The sequence below is a fragment of the Echinops telfairi genome, unplaced genomic scaffold (assembly GCF_000313985.2).
Source record: "Echinops telfairi isolate 266 unplaced genomic scaffold, ASM31398v2 ScPeMD7_18;HRSCAF=68, whole genome shotgun sequence".
Classification (NCBI taxonomy): domain Eukaryota; kingdom Metazoa; phylum Chordata; class Mammalia; order Afrosoricida; family Tenrecidae; genus Echinops; species Echinops telfairi.
This window is the reverse complement of record NW_022103915.1, coordinates 39,280,090-39,287,013: the sequence shown is the minus strand read 5'-3', so window position 1 is coordinate 39,287,013 and position 6,924 is coordinate 39,280,090.

Genomic DNA, 6,924 nt, shown 5'->3' with positions numbered 1-6,924 from the left:
CGTGTTTACCTCTCTAGCACTGGCTACAGTTTAAAAAGCACCGTCATTGAGTTGATTCTGACTCACAGCAATCCTGTAAATGATTTCTGGGACTGTAAATCTTATGAAAGCAGAAAGCCTCATGATTCTCCCTCTAAATGGCTGGTGCGTTTGAACTGCTGACCTTGTAGTTAGCAGTCCAACATTTACCCAAAAGCACCATCAAGGTTCCCTGACAAGAGTCCCTGGGATTTAATAAACAAACAAACAAACAAAAGAGTGCCATCAAATTAATTCCAACGCGATTAAAACAAAACAAAACCCCCCAAACCACTGCCAAGTCAAGTCTGACTCATAAGCAGTCCTGGCGGCATGGTGATGGGCTGCTAACTGGGAGATTAGCAATCTGAAACCACCAGCCGCTCCGCAGGAGAGAGTCCTGAACAACTCTCTAGTACCGAGAAAAATTGCCTCTGAGAGTTTCTGAGATTATAAATCTTTCCAGGAGGAGAACGCCTCATCACTCTACTGTGGAGCAGCTGGTGGGTTCAAACTACTGACCTTGTGGTTAATAGCCCAACTCATAATCAACTCACTATACCACCCAGGTACAGCAAATGATTATTGTATAAGGAATAAAAATATAACTACAAAGTCCCAGATCTTTTGACCACTTGTCTTACCACTAGATTGTTATATTTCCATAGATCTTCAGATCTTTCCTATTAAAGTAAGTTGTCATTGATTTTCTATCTCCTATCAATATGGGGAAATTGGTTGGCACAAAACACTTGACCTGTAAGAATCTCAAACATTTTAGTGATAAGCAAGGTATCCAACCACTTCAAACCTTTTCTCTCAAGGTCGACTTAATTTTCTAAAAGTATATTTAAAAAAATGTATTTCTAGACTTGTTATAGATTGGATTGTGTCTCTCAAAGATATGAATTGGAGTCCCACCCCCTCTGTCTGTGGTCCAGGACCTTTGGTGGTACAATGGTTAAGTGATTAGCAGCTAACTTAAAGGTTGGCAATTCAAACTTACCCCCATGGAGAAAAGTTAGTGATGTGCATCCATAAACATTATGGTCTAGGAAACTCTATGGGACAGGTCTATTGCGTCCTACAGAGTGGCTATGAGATAGAAGTAACTGGACAGCACAACTACATACCTGTGGATATAATCCTGTCTGGAATGAAGGTTTTGTTATGTTGATGAGGCCCTATCTGTAGACCTATCAGTGTATAATTCGTTAGAGTACTGAAAGCAAGAAGGTTACTTTGAGGACTAAGGTGCACCTGACCCAAGCTATGGTATTTTCAATTGCCTCATATGCATGTGAAAACTGGACACTGACTTATGACTGAAGACATGATGCGTTTGAATTGTTGTGGTGCGGGAGAATAATATTGAAAGTACTGCCTTCAATGGACTGCCAAAAGGTCAAACATCTGTCTTGGAAGAAGTATAGCCCAAGTGCTTCTTAGAGGCAATGATGGCAAGCCTTCGTCTTACATACCTTGAACATACTGTCTGGAGAGACAGCAGTCCCTGGCGAAGGACATCATGCTTGGTAAAGTGGACAGGTGGTGAAGAAGAGGAAGTCCCTCAAGGAAATGGATTGACAATGTGACTCAACAACGGGCTCAGACATGTGAACAATTATGAGGATGGCGCGGGACCGGGTGGTGGGCCATTCTGTTGTGCATAGGGTAGCTATGGGTCAGAACTGACTTGATGGAACCTAACAATATCAGTAGGATGTCAAAAACTTAATCACTTCTAAGGTATAAAGAGAAGCACAGACCCAGGAAAAAACAAGCACAAATAGGCTTGAGATAGCTATCATGAGGAATGTATTTATTCAGGGTTACAGACTCTAAGAGCTAAGGTTCTTCCCCTAGAGGTGGCAGAGGGAAACATTTCCTCTAGAGTGGTGTCTGAATTTGGGCTTCAAGCCTTCTGAATCTGTTTTTTGAGGGTGTGTGTGTGTTCTGAAACCACCCACTTGTATTTCTGGTACAGCAATACTAGGGAACTAAGGCTGGAAACAGTTACCAAAAAGACTACATAGTTTTTGGTATTAGAAGTGACTTTAAATCAACATTAGATTTCTTCACTTTACAGATAGTAGGGTGTCTGTCCTAAGTTCTAGAGTTAATTGTGAACCAGAGCTGGGTACGAGCCCTGATATTACTACCAGTTCACATTCCAGTCTAAGCTCCTACCTTTGCTTCTCTGGACTACACATAACAATAGGCTCTAGAGTCTAGAGCTTTAGTTTCATCTTCCACAAACTGAATTACTTGAATATGTAATCCACTTTGTTTCAAAAAGCCACCTCTGTACTGTTTGAGTCCCCATATGCTTTGGCAGAGAGACGTGGTGGTGGAGTAGGTTATGTGTTGGGCTGTTAACTGCAAGGTCAGCAGTTCAAAACTACAGGCTGCTCTGTAGGAGAAAAGGAGGCTTTCTGCTCTCGAAAAAATTTACCACCCTGGAAACCCACAGGGGCAATTCAACTCTGTCCTATAGGATTGCTATGAGTGCTGACTGGATGGCAGTGAGATACTTGGGCAGTCCTGATTTTCTAAATTAGTTGGATTAAGAGGGAGGAATGTAAAATTTGATTGTAGCACTGTCTACCTTAAACAAGTCATCTAATCTCAAGGTCTTGGTATTAGGGACGATGGAGTCAATTCCAACCCTATGCAGAACAGAACGAAACACTGCCTGGTCCTGCATTGTCCTTACAATTATGTTTAAGCCCATTGTTGCAGCCATTGTGTCAATCCATCCCCGTGGCTAATTTCCTTTTTGGTTGCCATTCCACTTCACCAAGCATGATACCTTTCTACAGGGACCGGTTTCTCCTGATAACATGTCCAAAGTATGTGAGATGAAGTTTCGTTATCTTTGCTTCCAAGGACAATTCTGGCAGTACTTCTCCCAAGAAGTACAAGATTCTAACAAGACATCCAAATTCAAAATTGGATTAAGAGCACCATCTGAATGTTTTGAAATTTAAAAAATGTTAATCATTCCAGTATCTGACCTTTAGAACCTTTCCCATAGTTTTTGTTAATGTATAAACTTGTTTCCTTGCTAGATTCTTAGTGAATCACTTGCCATGCCTAAACTATTAAAATAGTAAATTTATGATTAATCCATAATTATCTCCTTTTGTGCAAAAACTCCAAACCTTTCAATTACTTCAAAACACCATAGTGAAATACAGTGGTCATCATCCTAGATTTCACATTGGATTCAGACTTTCACTTCCATGGCAGTATAGTCCTCAAGTAGGTTGGCTGGCTATTGTCATCTGTTTTGGTAAATTCATGATGTACACCTCTTTGAGGTATAAACACATATATTTCATCGTATTTCTGGTTGATCATGTTAAGTCATTCAAGCTACTCAAACTCAAGAGACTCATCAATAAACCAAATGTCAATTTGTATTACACCGAGGGCTATATCTTCCACTGTGGTTGAAATGTGTTTCTACACAGGGCTCTCCTATTGTGTTGTCTTACTTCATATTCTCCATTTTATATTTATATTCTCTTAGAATATTCATTGCAATGGCTACACAGAAATCAGACAAAACTCATGATTCAGGAGTTTATTAAGGAAGTTAATAAGTTGTAATGTCAGTGAGAAGTGCTCAGATTACAAAATTCTTTCAGATCTGCTAATAAATGCTCAAAGGGCATACCACTCTGTTGGGAGCCTCAGCCTGAAGGCATTCCGCTCAAGCTCCCAGGGGTCAGCAAACCCAGCTCTTTGAATGAAGTGTCCAGAGGCATCCCACACCAGTATATCTGAGCCAAAAGGCAACCAGCTCCACTTCTGTGGGTCTGCAAGCCCAGCTTCCCAATCAAAAGCTCAGAGGTAATCTACTCCACACATCAGCCTCTTGCACAAAAACTCAGCTTTACTTGTTCTGTGGGCTGGGAAATCCACCACTCTGTTCCATGCTGTTTCCTGGTTCTTCTGTTGTTCCTTTGATGTCATAGCTGGCTTCTGGATCCAGGAAGTTCATTGAGTAGGAATCTCGGGTCCAGAGGATGCACTCCACTTCTGGCTCTTGCTGCTTCTCAGAGGGCTCATTTTATACATAGTAGGATGACACTCTAGACTAATTCAGTTCACAGTTACTCACAGGTGAATCCTACCAGTATTGTCCTCTACCTTCTTGCCAGACCCATGCAGGAAAGATTGTTTGGTGGGTGCTAGAGACTTTGGCTAGAAGAGCTATACTAAGTAATTCACTGCTCTTGTATCCATCTTAGAATCAAGTTATTAGGGAAATTGAATCAGTAATGATAAAGCAAAGGTAGTATTAGGAAGCAAGACAGGGTTGTTCCTCTTCATGCCTAGGGGCTCCCTACAGGAGGTTGGAAGCCAATAAAGGCCAAAGGGCATGCACCAAATCTGACAGGGGGTGGGGAGGTACACCTAAATGGGTGGTACACCTGAATTGGCCCAATCTAGGCCAGGTGGGCTTAATTCAGCCAATGGGGTCAACCAGTACTGCCAGACCACCAGTCTCCTCTCTGGCCTCAGGTCACCACATGTTGGTGTGCAGGGCCATGAGGGCCTGTGTTCAGTTTGCTGTCACGCCTAAAACAACTTCTATCCTTTATAAAAACCCACTTGGATCACTAACCAGGCTTGGCGTGAATTTCTTTCTCATGCAAAGCCAAGGACCGAGGCATTTCCCACCCGAGGAATCTAGCAGTAGAACTAGAAACTCATAGTCATATTTAGTCATATATCTAAGACCATTCCAATCATGTTTTTCTGAGAATAAAACCCCCGCTATCCTTTATGCTTCCCTTTTCAATTCAAAGCTGACCAAGAAAACGACCTTGTCCCATCACCAGTACATTTACAACCACAATTTTTGTGAGTTATCCTTTGACTTTTAGCTATTAAGAGGATATTTGCTAACATTTCACTCGCCAAAGTCACCTGTTCACCATGACCAGAAACAAACTAGTAATGGTTGTCACACTCTACCCTAATTGAAATAAGGCTTACAGTGCCTGGTCCTTTCATTAGTCTAAGATGTAATCGTCATAGCAGCAAATGAAAATGTGCCACCTTTTGCTTTACACTCCTAGATCCAGAAAGAAAACAGCTTTCGTATACGTGTCACCTTAGGTGGTATCTCCTTTTACAGGTACAGGTTCCTGTAATCTGTTACATACCACGGTAAAGTTCAACAATCCTTTTGGTACTTTGGAAAAAGTCTGCACTGCCAGCAATTCAAAGTCCTGATTGCTTCACATGTCCTGTATTTAGTCATCAAATATTAAGAAATAAGAAGAGAACACGTTTCTGTGATGTAAAGTGAACCAATCAATCCCACAGCAGGAGGCATATGGGCAGATAGACATGAAATGTAATTATTATAAGATAAAATGTGATTTCTTGGGACAACTGAAAAATCCATCCTCTCTGCTTCTTTTAAAAATTCACTTAATGCATCTTGACATTCAAAAACTTTTACTTAAGATTAATTTTACGCAGAATAAAACACTGTACGAGCATTTCTGTAAACCACATTTTCCCCTAAAGTCAACTTTAGGAAAAATGTAATAATAAATTAAACAAAATGATTTTCTACATTCATTGCTTTTACAAAGACAAAAGTATCTGAGGAAGCAGGGATTTAAGCTAAATTTGGGTTACATGAAAGACACAGATAATTTAAGAAAAGCATGATATTTTTAATATTTTTAAAAGCTTACTCAAACTCAGTCCATGTCAGTTTTTAAGATTGGAACTATCTTTTTTTGACGCGCACACACACACACGCACACACGCACACACACACACACACACACACCTTGTAACTATCTTATTTTGACACACACACCACAAACACACAATCCTGAAAACTGAAGGCCGAGTAGACAAAGCCCTTGTGAAAAATCAAACAGCTTCCAGCACTTAATACTTTTCCATTTAACAAATCCTACTTTCCTTTTACTTACCTAATGATATTTTTCTCTTCTAGAAATGTCATTCTCTTTTCTATAGTCTACCCTTATTTTGAATTAAAGAGGAAGATCAATCAATGGGTTTAAAAATTGGAGTGTGTGTGTCTTATTTATTAGTATTATTTTTTTTATAAATAAAACTTTTTTGGGGGTATATCATTCTTTTACCAAGTAAACAGCCATATAAATAAGTGGGGAGTGACCTTGTCCATATTTGTAAAACTATCAGGAAACTTCTAAGAAGAATTCTCCTACTCACTGATGAATTAGAATACATTCACCTGATTGTGCAGGTGATATTAAAATGTAATGAGAGCCCTCAGAGAAGAATTAGCTAAAGTTATGGTGGAGAGAGATGGTGGCCTGTAAGAACAGAACTAACTGCTAAGTTCTCAAGGCACTAGCTTTAAATAATCAGTGATCATGAAACTCTTGCTTCAATGAAAAGGCTGAAACATCGAAAAACAAATATTGTGGGGGAAAATATTGCACAATATAAAATAAATTTAGAAAAGAAAAAAAAAGGAAACTTTAAACCATATGTACCTAGTCAACAAGGTTAGTCCTGGATTCCTATTCATTTAAAAACAAAACAAAAAACAGTAAAATATAAACACTAATGTTTTATAGATGCTGGGGAAAAGAATTTTCAGCCAAGTACAAAAGACTAAAGCAGTCTTTTGACAACAGATAACTACGCAAAGTAACAATTTGAATTGTAAAATTCTTGTTTTAATAAAAATTCCTTAAACTATGGGGAAGGGTGTGGGGGGGGGGAGAAGGAAGACGACGAGCAGAACTACTAAGTTATCAAGGCACTAGCTTTCCATACGGTAACTTACACCCACACTATCCTGGACTGAGTCTATTTATTAGGGGTATGGATGATCCTCATCCTGATCCTCTGGGTCAATACGTGACCTTAGGTCTA